We start from the raw sequence: 12191 nt of genomic DNA, 5'->3' as shown, positions 1-12191 counted from the left end.
CTGGAGAGCAGGGGAGGTTTTCTATGGGGATTTGCTCCTTCTCTGGACAGTTCCTGACATGAACAGAGGAGGCAACAGAGAGCACTATATCAGACAGGAAAGAAAACACCACTTCCTGCTGGACACACAGCAGCTGATAAGTACGGGAAGGCTTGAGATTTTTTAATAGAAGTAAATTACAAATCTCTGGCACTTCATGGCAGCAGTTGATTTGAAAGAAAAAATATTTTGGTGCACTACCCCTTTAAGTCCTACTATATAGAGCATTCCTCCCGGTGTTGTAAAAACACTTTATATTCTCACCAATATATAGACGACATATTCATAAATTGGAGGCTGTATATATCCCTAATATGGATTCAGATTCAACAGTGTTTTTTGACTTTTAAATTTTTAAGTCATTAAGGGCCTATTTCAGTAGACAGCAATAGTTGTATAAATGTTGAAATGTTCTCTTCAGAATGTGGGTTAAGAATTTTTGTTAAAGTTGGTGGATAAAAAAAAATAAAAAATAGAAACATGTTGTAATCAGTCAAGTCTGATGGTAAAAACCCAAGAAACGCGGAGGAGAAGCCAATAAAAATGGAACCAGTTTCATCTCTACATTTGAAAATAAAATTTACACCTGTAATTTTTTTTTCCTGGAGTCCGTAGGCAGGACAACAATGAGTTAAGTTTGAATCCCTTAAACGAGGCAGAAGAGACTAATTTAGCAATAATCAAGCAATTAGAAACAATTAAGGAGTCATAAATAGAGTGAACACACACACTCTGAGTTAGTATGCAGCAAACAAAAACTTTATGGGGGGGGGGGGGGTAGCTTGTGCGGCCTACGGACTCCAGTAAAAGAAAATTACAGATATTATTTTATTTTCTTCCTGGACGTCCTATGGCAACACAACAATGGGATCTGATCAGCTGGAAAATAAACTTAAGGGTGGGAATTATTTACAGCAGCCCCTTGAAGCTCCTGTCTGCCGAAGTCTGAATACTTAGACATGTCGAGCCTATAATGCTGAATGAACGTTGAAGGGCTTGACCACATGGCTGCTCTACAGATCTCTTCAAGAGGGACACATCTTGATTCAGCCCAAGAAGTAGCTGTTGAGCGTGTAGAATGAGCACATAGATGATTGGGTATTTCTAGAACTCCCAGCTGGTAACAGAAGGCAATGGTGTCTTTGATCCACCTGGCCATTGTTGGTTTTGATGCTTTAAGGCCTTCTCAACCTGGAGTATAGAGGAGGAACAGATTCTCAAACTTCTTTACATGGTTGGTTCTATTTATATAGCATAAGACAGCTCTTCTGACATTCAATAATGACACAGAAGGGTCCTCCGAAGAGAGAGATGGTAGAAAGATCTCTTGACTGAGGTTAAAGGTCGAGGAGACCTTAGGGAGAAACCCTAGCAGTGTACGCAGAGCCAGACAGCTTCCAAGATCTCGGAGATATGGCTCTCTTGCTGAAAACGCCTGGAGCTCGCTAATTCTCCTGGCTGAGGCCATAGCAACTAGAAACTAGAACCTTCCAGGAGACAAATTTTATGTCCGTCTCTTCAAGTGGTTCAAATGGCGCATATACGAGATGTTTCAGGACTACTGACAAGTCCCAGAAAGGAACTGGCTGATAAATACAATTTTCTTAACAGCCTTGAAGGAGGTCTTTACCATAGGGTTACCAGAAAACTTACCGTTGAGGTAAGAACTAATAGCTGGGAACTGCAGCTTTTAGGTATTGAGCTTCAGGCCCTTTTTAAGTCCTTCTTGCAGAAAGTGTAGCACTCTAGGAAGAGTAATCTCTGGAGAAGAAGAAGGCTCTAGAGAGGATGAAAGGGTCTTAAGGGTGTTAGGCTTCTTAGTTTTGGAGAGAGTCGCTATCACTTTGTCCGAAAACCCTTCTAGGCGAAGTAGATCTAATCCAGCAACCAGGCTGTCAGGTGGAGTCTGCTGAGGTCTGGGTGGAACATTCCCTTGTGGGAATGAAGGTCTTGAAGAGGTGATAGCTTCCAGAATCTTCCTCTCGAAAGTGACCACACGAGAGAAAACCAAGCCCGGCAAGGCCAGAATGGTACAATCATGATGGCCTTGGTCCTCTCCTGCTTTATTTTCTCTAAGACCCTCTGGATCAGTGGAATGGGAGGAAAGGCGTATATGAACATTGTCCTCCATGAGATGGATATCCCATCCAGAACATAAGGCTGATGAAGTCGGGACAGAGAGCAAAATTTTGGAAGCTTCGCATTCTGTCTGGTGGCGAATACATCCAGCTCCGGTACTCCGAACTTGAGAGTAATCTCTGTGAAAACTGATGAATTCAGGCTCCACTCACCCGGCAATAGGCGATGACGGATGAGCCTATCTGCTGTGGTGTTGTAAGAACCCCTTATGTGGACTGCTGAAATCCCCAGGAGATTGTTCTCTGCCCATTGGAACAGACGGCTGCACTGGAGCATCAGCGATGCATATCTGGTTCCCCAGTGCTTCCTCTGGTAGAACACTGTCACCATATTGTCGGAATGGACTAGAACTTCTTTCATGTACACTAGGCACTGAAAGTGCATAAGGGCTAGTCTCACTGCCCAGAGCTTCTTCCAGTTGGAAGACATGTTCTTGTCTTGTGGAGACCAAGGTCTCTGTACCCATCTGTCCCCTACATGGGCACCCCAAGCCCAGGAGGAGGAATCCGTGGTGAGTACTGTCCTCTCCTGAGGAAGAAGAGATACTCCAACCTCAAGACGACCTGGGTCTAGCCACCGCTTGAGGTCCTGTCTTGTCTGGAGAGTAATCAGAAGAGAACTGTCCAGAGACAATGAAGTCCTGTCCTGTTGTTCTGTAGACATCTCGCTTGGGCACGGGCCCAAGGCACCGCATCTATAGCAGAGGTTAGACACCCCAGGGTCTTCATTGCTCGTTAGATGGAGGTATAAGGCTTCTTGATTAGGCTGAGGACCTCGGATCTTAGCTTGGAAATCCTCTCTGACGACAGAGTCACTGACATGAGAGTTGATAAATCCTAGATATTGAAATCTTCACGATGGAATCAGTTGAGATTTCTCCAAATTCACCAGAAAGCCTTTATTAGCCAGTCGTCTAGGTACTGAATTTTTGTAATCCCCTGAAGACGTTGAGTAGCTTTCAATACAATTGCCACTTTGGTGAATACCCTTGGGGCCACTGACAGCCCAAAGGGCAGGCACGTGAACTGAAGATGCCACTGAGATTGGTGAACCTGAAGAGCAATTCTCAGAAACTTCCTGTGGCAGTGCGCAATGGGGACGTGGAGGTAGGCATCTGTGAGATCTATCAGAGCCATTAAGTCCATAGGTTGAAGGCACGTGATAACAGATTTTATGTTTACCATCTTGAAGTGCCTTGGTTAACCCCTTCGTGCTGCAGCTAGTTTGGGCCTTAATGACCAGGCTCATTTTTCAAAATCTGACCTGTCTCACTTTATGCTCTTATAGCTCAGTGATGCTTTAACGTATGCTAGCGATTCTGAGATTGTTTTTTCGTCACATATGGCACTTTATGTTAGTGGCAAAATTTAGTCACTACTTTGTGTGTTTTTTGTGAAAAACATCAAAATATCATGAAAAATTTAAAAAATTTGCATTTTATGAACTTTGAAATTCTCTGCTTTTAAAAAAAGAAAGTCGTAGCACATAAATTAGTTACTAAGTCACATTACCAATATGTCTTCTTTATTCTGGCATAATTTGGTAAACATATTTTACTTTTTTAGGGTGTTACGGGGCTTAGAAATTCACCAGCAAATTATCACATTTTCGTGAAAGTTTCCAAAACTGATTTTTTTAGGGACCAGTTCTTTTTTTAAATGGATTTAGAAGTCTGGTATCCTGAAAACCCCCATAAGTGACCCCATTTTGGAAACTACACACCTTAAAGAATTAATCTAGGGGTATAATGAGCATTTTAACCCTACAGGGGCTGGAGGAAAGTATTCACAATTAGGCAGTAAAAAAATGGAAAATTAAAATTTTCCAATAATATATACGTTTAGATTAAAGTTTCTCATTTTCAAAAGGAAAATGAGAAAAAGCACCCCAAAATTTGTAACGCAGGTTCTCTTGAGTACAACGGTACCCCATATGTGGGTGTAAACCACTGTATAGGCACACAGCGGGGCTCAGAAGGAAGGGAGCGCCAATTAGCTTTTCCAATGCAGATTTTGCTGAAGAAGTTTCTGAGCGCCAGGTGCGTTTGCAGTGCCCCTGTAGTGTCAGCAGAGAGAAAAACCCCCATAAGTCACCCCATTTTGGAAAGTGCACCCCTCAAAGAATTCATCTTGGTGTGAGTTGAGCATTTTGACCCCACAGGTATTACAGGAAAGTATTTAAAAGAAGACAGTAAAAATGAAAAACTTGAATTCTTCCAATAATATGTTTGTTTAGTTTGAAATTTCTCAATTTCACGAGGAACAAGAGAAAAAAAGTACCCCGAAATTTGTAACGCAGGTTCTCTTGAGTACAACGGTACTCCATATGTGGGCGTCAACCACTGTATGGGCACACATGAGGGCTCAGAAGGGAAGGAGCGCCAATTAGCTTTTTCAATGCAGATTTTGCTGCAGAAGTTTCCGAGCGCCAGGTGCGTTTGCAGCGCCCCTGTAGTGTCATCAAAGTAAAATCTCGCCATAAGTCACCCCATTTTAAAAAGTGCACCCCTCAAAGAATTCATTTTGGGGTGTGGTAAGCATTTTGACCCCATAGGTATTAGAGGAAAGTATTCAAAATTAGACAGTAAAAATGAAAAACTAAATTTTTTCCAATATTATGTTCTTTTAGTTTGAAATTTCTCAATTTTATGAGGAACAAGAGAAAAAAAGTACCCCAAAATTTGTAACGCAGGTTCTCTTGAGTACAACGGTACCCCATATGTGGGCGTAAACCACTGTATGGGCACACAGGAGGGCTCAGAAGGAAAGGAGCGCCAATTAGCTTTTTCAATGCAGATTTTGCTAAAGAAGTTTCTGAGCGCCAGGTCCGTTTGCAGCGCCCCTGTAGTGCCAGCAGAGTAAAATCTCCCAATAAGTCACTCCATTTTGGAAAGTACACCCCTAAGAGAATTCATTTTGAGGTGTGGTGACCATTTTTACCCCACAGGTATTAGAGGAAAGTATTCAAAATTAGACAGTAAAAATGAAAAACTCAAATTTTTCCAATAATATGTTTGTTTAGTTTGAAATTTCTCAATTTGACGAGGAACAGGAGAGAAAACGTACCCCAAAATCTGTAACTCAGGTTCTCCTGAGTAAAACGGTACCCCATATGTGGGCATAAACCACTGTATGGGCACACAGCAGGGCTCAGAAGGGAAGGAGCGCCAATTTGCTGCAGCAAAACTGCAGCTAGTAATGGTTATTAGAATAGCGCAGTTACTAAAATCAAATGAAAAAAAATGAGATTACAGGTAATGTGGGGTGGTTACGGGCAACCTGGGGTGGTTATAGGCAACCTGAGGTAGTTACAGGTAATCTGGGGTGGTTACGGACAACATGGGGTGGTCACGGGCAACCTGCTGTGGTAAGGGCAACCTGGGGTGGTTACGGGCAACCCGCAGTGCTTACAGACAATCTGGGGTGGTTACGGGCAACGTGGGGTGGTTACGGGCAATGTGGGGTGGTTACGGATAAACTGAAGTGCTTATAGGTAATCTCGGGTGGGTACCTGTAATCTGGCATGGTTACCGCAATCTGGAGAGGGTCATTGGCAATTTGGGGTGGTCAGAGGCAACATGCAGTGGTCAGAGGCAACCTGCGGTGGTCGGAGGAAAACTGCGGTGGTCAGAGAAGACGTGGCGTGGTCAGAGGCGACGTGGCGTGGTCAGAGGCAACGGGGCGTGGTCAGAGGCGACGTGAGGTGGTCAGAGGCAACATGGGGTGGTTACAGGCAACGTGGGCTGGTTACGTGCAACCTGCTGTGCTTACAGACAATCTGGGGTGGTTATGGGCAACGTGGGGTGGTTACGGGCAACCTGCAGTGTTTACAGACAATCTGGGGTGGATACGGGCAACGTGGGGTGGTTACGGATAAACTGAAGTTCTTATAGGCAATCTGGGGTGGATACCTGTAATCTGGCATGGGCACCCCAATCTGGAGGGGGTCATTGGCAATTTGGGGTGGTCAGAGGCAACGTGGCGTGGTCAGAGGCAACGTGGCGTGGTCAGAGGCAACGTGGCGTGGTCAGAGGCAACGTGGCGTGGTCAGAGGCAACGTGGCGTGGTCAGAGGCATTGTGGCGTGGTCAGAGGCAACGTGCAGTGGTTAGGTGCAATCTGGGGGGTTACATGTAATCTGGCGTGATTACGGGAAACCTGGGGGGGTTATGTGCAACCTGGAAGGGTTACAGACAATCTGGGATTGTTACTGCTAAACTGAAGTGCCTAAAGGTAATCTGGGGTTGGTAAATGTAATTTGGGGTGGTTACGGGCAATCTGGAGGGGGTCACTGGCAATTTGGGGTGGTTACGGGCAATGTGCAGTGGTTACGGGCAACGTGCAGTGGTTACGGGCAACGTGCGGTGGTTACGGGCAACGTGCGGTGGTTACGGGCAACGTGCGGTGGTTACGGGCAATGTGCGGTGGTTACGGGCAACGTGCGGTGGTTACGGGTAATCTGGGGTAGGGTTAGGGGTAATTTGGGAGTAAACTGCAATTATTACTATAATAAAAAGTGTGTGTTTTATTTTTTTGTATGTTTGTCACTTTTTGTACTTTACACATTCATTTTCACTGTATTACTATGATAACTGTGATATTTTCTATCACAGTAATCATAGTTCAGTGACAGAGACCAAATTGGGGGGGGAGACTAACTGGGGGACGGGGGTGACGGGGGGGGGGCGACTTGGGGGGTGGGGGGACATCACTTTTTATCCCCTGTCACCAATCATTTATGGTGACAGGGGATAAAAAGTGCCGGCGGCACATGGTACAAGCGATCAGCGGTATATAGTATATACCGCTGATCGCTTGTACCGGGACCCCACAGGGGGGTCCCCGATGACTGCCCCATGCTCTCCGCTACCTCCGGTGGCGGAGAGCATGGGGCTTTCATTCATTTAAACTTTTCCATCCCTGGAAATGATGGCCGCCGGGGGAGGGGGGTTAGTGATTCCCTACTAGGGGGGGCTGATCTGGGGTCTGAGGGGACACTTATTTCATCTCCCCCCCGCCGTGGATTCACGGCGGGGGGAGATGAAAAGCAGCGGCGGCACCGGTAATCCCCTTTACCGACGGACGCCGCTATAACGTTAATAGTGGCGATCGTCGGAAAGGGGGGGGGGGGGGGCGGGATGGCAGCCGCAGCCTTATTCTCTGCCATCGCCGTAAAAAGCTGATGGCAGCAGAATAAGGACCCTTAGTGACCGCCGTAAAAAGCCGTATCGGTGGTCACTAAGGGGTTAAAGGTGCTTGTTTAAATAAGTGAGGTCTTTTATCAGACGAAACTTCTTGTTCGGCTTGGGGACTGTAACCAGTCTGGAATAGATGCCCTTAAATTTTTGATCCGAAGGAACTTCCTCTAATGCCCCTTATCTTATGAACTCCAAATCTAGAGCGGCCAGATTGGCTGAGGAGTTGAGGACAAATCTATCTTTGGGGTGACTTTTGAACTCTAGGAGATGGCTTGAAGTAACTACTTCTCGAACCCATGCCATCTTCTGTTGTATTCAACCAAACGGTAGAAAACTGAAGCAATCTCGCTCATACAGGAGGACGCCTGGCGTCATTGTTCTGACTTCTTGGGCAGGGACTTGTCCTTCTTTCCTTCATAGAATGAGGTATCTCTGGACTGCTTTTGACAAAAGCGAAAAGGTATGTAGTTCTTTTTGAACTTTGGAGAACTGCCCCTACTCTGAAAGGGTTTGGAGCTGACTTTCTTAGAGGAGGAAGGAAACATAGCACCCTTGTCTTCATTAATGTCCTTTAGAATAGGATGTAGGCGAGGCCCAAACAAACTTGTAGGATCAAATGGCAAAGCACAGAAATTCATTTTCGCAGGCAGGTCCCCCGTTGTCAACTGCTTTATCCAGAGGCACCTTCTAATGGAATTGGCGAGAGCCAAGCTGCGAGAAGAAAGACGTAGCATATCCAGTGGGTAATCACAGAGGAACTCAGCAGCATGTTTCATCACTGGAATTCTTTTGAGAATCTGCTCTCTCTGGACACCTTCATCAGTCTCTGAAGATAATTCACTAAGCCATGTGAGCAGAGCTCTTGCAACCGGTAGTGCTGCAAAGGAAGCTTTAGCTGAAAACGATGAGGCAGAATTGGCTTTTTTGGAGAGAGAGTCCGCCTTTTTATCGACAGGATCCTTCAGTAGGGTAGACTCATCTGAAGGATAGACTGATTTCTTGGAGAGCTTAGCCACAACTAAATTGATCTTAGCGGGTAGCTCCCAGGCTTCACATTCTTTAGGGTCAATTTTATAGATAGCTTTAAATCTAGACCCTGGGTCTACACTTTTCTCTGGTCTTTTCCAGTAAATCTCAAATATAGATTTTAGCAGAGGGTGGCTAGGAAATACTTTGTCCTCAATTGTAGGAAATGGTACAAGGCTTCATTCTTAGACCCTTTTTGCACCGGGTTGTCCGACTCCACAGATGCCTTTACAGCTTTGATCAGCTTGGAGCGGGATAGGCCATGCGGCATGAACCTCCATACTGGGGAGACACAGGTACAGCCAGACTGACATGGGCTTCTTAACAGATGTAGGCATAGCAGGGGAACACTCGCTGCTAAAAGCCAAACCTGTACCACAGCAGGGAAACATTCACTGCTTAAGGCTCCCAGCCAGACCCCAGCAGGGAACACTCGCTGCTTAAAAGGGTTATCCAGCGCTACAAAAACATGGCCACTTTCCCCCTACTGTTGTCTCTAGTTTGGGTGGGGTTTTGAAACTCAGTTCCATTTAAGTAAATGGAGCTTAATTGCAAAACAACCCTGAACTGGGGACAACATGTAGGGGGAAAAGTGGCCATGTTTTTGTAGCGCTCGATAACCCCTTTAAGGCTCCCAGCCAGACCCCTAGCAGGGAACACTCAGTGCCAAAGGGGACGAGGCTAAAAAAAGTAACATTGCAACAGGGACACTCGCTGCACCGAGGGAAAAGCCTGAAAAATCCTTGAACAGATTCCTAGAAAACATAGAAAAAGAGAGTTAAAATAATACAATAACATGGACTCCAGAGGAGTCCTTAGTCTCTTCCCTTGTTGCAGAAGAAATAAAACTCAGGGCAGAGCCTTTTCCAGAATGCACTAGAAGTCCTGGGTGGTATCCTGTAATATAGCAATGACGGAGGAGCTCAGATATCAGAAACTCAGTTATATCTCAATTCAGATTCCATATTTAGAAAGAAACAAGAAGAAACAATGGCACTCATCATCCTTTTAAGTTGCAATCACGCGTCTGCAAATTTGCGGAGCTTACGGATGGGCAATGACCGTAATGGATTTTTTCAAGAACTTCCTTCTATTAACATGCACATGCAATGGCTGGAGGACAGGTTCATTTTTTGCGTGGCCGCTAGTGATCCCTGGCGGAGTGTATACTATGTGTATACACTCTGGTCGGGATTCCCTCTAGCTGCAGCACAATGTAATTTAAGTATTAATTACGGCTGTGTTGCAAATCGCCAACAACGGCCGTGATTAATACTTAACTTACATTGTGTGAACATAGCCTTACAGTGTTTGAACAGAGCCTCAAAAACTTTTTTATTTTACTGTCTGTATTTGTAAATTATTGTCAATGAAAAATAAGGACCATTCCATTACATCCTTGGTAAAGAGTTATAATAGAATCTACTATTTTAAATTTTTAACCCCTTCATGTCCACAATCTGTATATATACGTTCCTGCTGCACGTGCCCCGTGGAGTAGGAACGTATATATATGTCACTGGACTGAAGGGGCTTTAAATGTGTGCGGGGCCACTCCAATGCGGACGGTCCCGCACACATCAGTGTAGCCGATTCCAAAGGTAATGACAGGCAGCCGCGGTCACAAAGCTCCCTTTTAGTGACCCCCTTAAACGCCGCAATGCATAGCGATCGCGGCGTTTAACGTAGTCAGTAACAGGAAAAGGACCTATCACTGACTGACAATGCGACAATGCGTTTAAAAAAATGTGCCTATTCATTGGCGTCTTTCTTTCTTTTCTCGTTTATTTTAAACAAAAAAGGAAAGTCCCGTTACAGTTACCACCTTCAAATGTCTGCCCTAGGCCCCTCAGGGTGGAAGAGAGTCAGAGCGCTGCCGTTGCCACATCCAATTGTCTGTTTTGGAGCCTTCTAGGACCATTGCCCTTGATGGGGCTTCCGTTTTAAAATGTTTACTGCTGTTAACGGAGAAAGTGATCCACCGGCGTCACCATGGAGAAAAGGTAAGTATACACCTCCAGTGGTTAAAAATTGATATTATGTCTCTGATCCACCGAGGTCCACTGTTGTCCATGGAGGAAATTGAATGGTTGACAAATTTTTTTAACCCCTTAATGACCAAGGGCGTACATTTACACTCTTGCAGCCTCGGCGTAAATGTACGCCCTGCCAGGGTACCAGGTTATGAAGGCAGCTCAGGAGCTGAGCTCACTTCATAGCGGATGAGGACTGGCTGCTATTAGCAGCTGGGCCCTCACCCTCAATGGCGAGCTGCCGCAATCGTGCTGCCGTCCGCAATTAACCCCTTAAACGCTATGACCGTGGCATTTAAGTGTAAGTGACAGGAGCAGGGTGTCTGTGGGGGTCCTGATCGTATAGCCTGACTGCATAGCAGTGATCAGTGTATGTAATCTATTGCATGTATGTAAAAGTCCCATAGGGGGACTAAAATGTGTGAAAAAAAAATAAATTAAAGTTTTTAAAGATGCCCCAAAGCCCCTCTCCCAATAAAAGTCTAAATCACCCCCCCCCCCTTTGCATTTTATAAATAAAACACACGTAAATAATAAAATCAATTAACACATAATATACCGTAGGTTGCGTAATTGTCCGATCTATTAAAATGAACCAATATTATTCCTGCACGGTGAACGGCGTAAACAAAAAGTGATTGAAAAAAAGCAAGGATTGTTTATTTTTAATTACATTTTATATATATAAAAAAAATAATAAAAAGAGATCAGTACATCCCATGTACACAAATGGGATACTAATAAAAATTAGAGATCATAGTGCAAAAAATGAACCCCCCATACAGCCCCGTAGGTGATAAAATAAAAGCACTTTAAAGGGGTATTCCCCCCAAGAGCTAAAAAAATAAAATGCTCCCAAACCTAGCTGGTCTTACCAAGTCCCCCTGAAAATTTTGAGCCATCTCCCGTCTTTCTAGCTGCTTCCGTTCCATAGTTACAAGTTTTTTTTAAAAAGCCGATCTATATCCAACATGGCGCTGGCCAGAAAACGACATCTCCCATCATGCAATGATTATGCCTGATTGGTCCATGATGTAGCAGAGCTGATATCCACAAGATATAGCAGAGTTGAGTCAGCGGAGTAGCAGAGCTAAGGTAGCAGAGTTGAGTCAGCGGAGTAGCAGAGCTGAAACAGCAGAGTTGAGTCAGCGGAGTAGCAGAGTTGAGGTAGCAGAGTTTAGGCATCGGAGAAGAAGAGTTGAGGTAGCAGAGTAGAGTCAGCGGAGTAGCAGAGTTGAGGCAGCGGAGTAGCAGAGTTGAGGTAGCAGAGTTGAGGCAGCGGAGTAGCAGAGGTGAGTTGAGGGGGGCTGCGGGTGACGGGGGGGCAGAGTGTGCACAGGGCCGTGGGTGAGCAGGGGAAACGGCGGTCCGCACTGTGGGGGGGCTTTGATGGCCATGGGTGAGCGGGAGCCGCACTGGAGGGGTGTCAGTGCCGCAGGTGAGTGGGAGGCGCACTGTGCACTGGGGGGGGGTTGCCAGCCGTGGGTCAGCAGTAGCCGCACTGGGGGCTGTCAGTGCCGCAGATGAGTAGGGGTGGGGGGCGCACAGTGCACTGGGGGGGTTGCCGGCCGCGGGTCAGCGGGAGCCGCACTGGGAGATGTCAGTGCCGCGGGTGAGTTGGGGGGGAGAACTCGGGTGCCGCGGGTGTGCGCAGGGGGTACTGGCGGCTGCGGGTGATCTGGGGATGAGAGCGGGGATGCAGGTGACGGGGATGGCTGCTGTGAGAGAGGGAGACAGTGGCAGCTGCACTGATCACTG

This window comes from Dendropsophus ebraccatus, chromosome 13, assembly GCF_027789765.1.
Source record: "Dendropsophus ebraccatus isolate aDenEbr1 chromosome 13, aDenEbr1.pat, whole genome shotgun sequence".
NCBI classification, from domain to species: Eukaryota; Metazoa; Chordata; class Amphibia; order Anura; family Hylidae; genus Dendropsophus; species Dendropsophus ebraccatus.
This window is presented reverse-complemented; position numbering follows the sequence as displayed.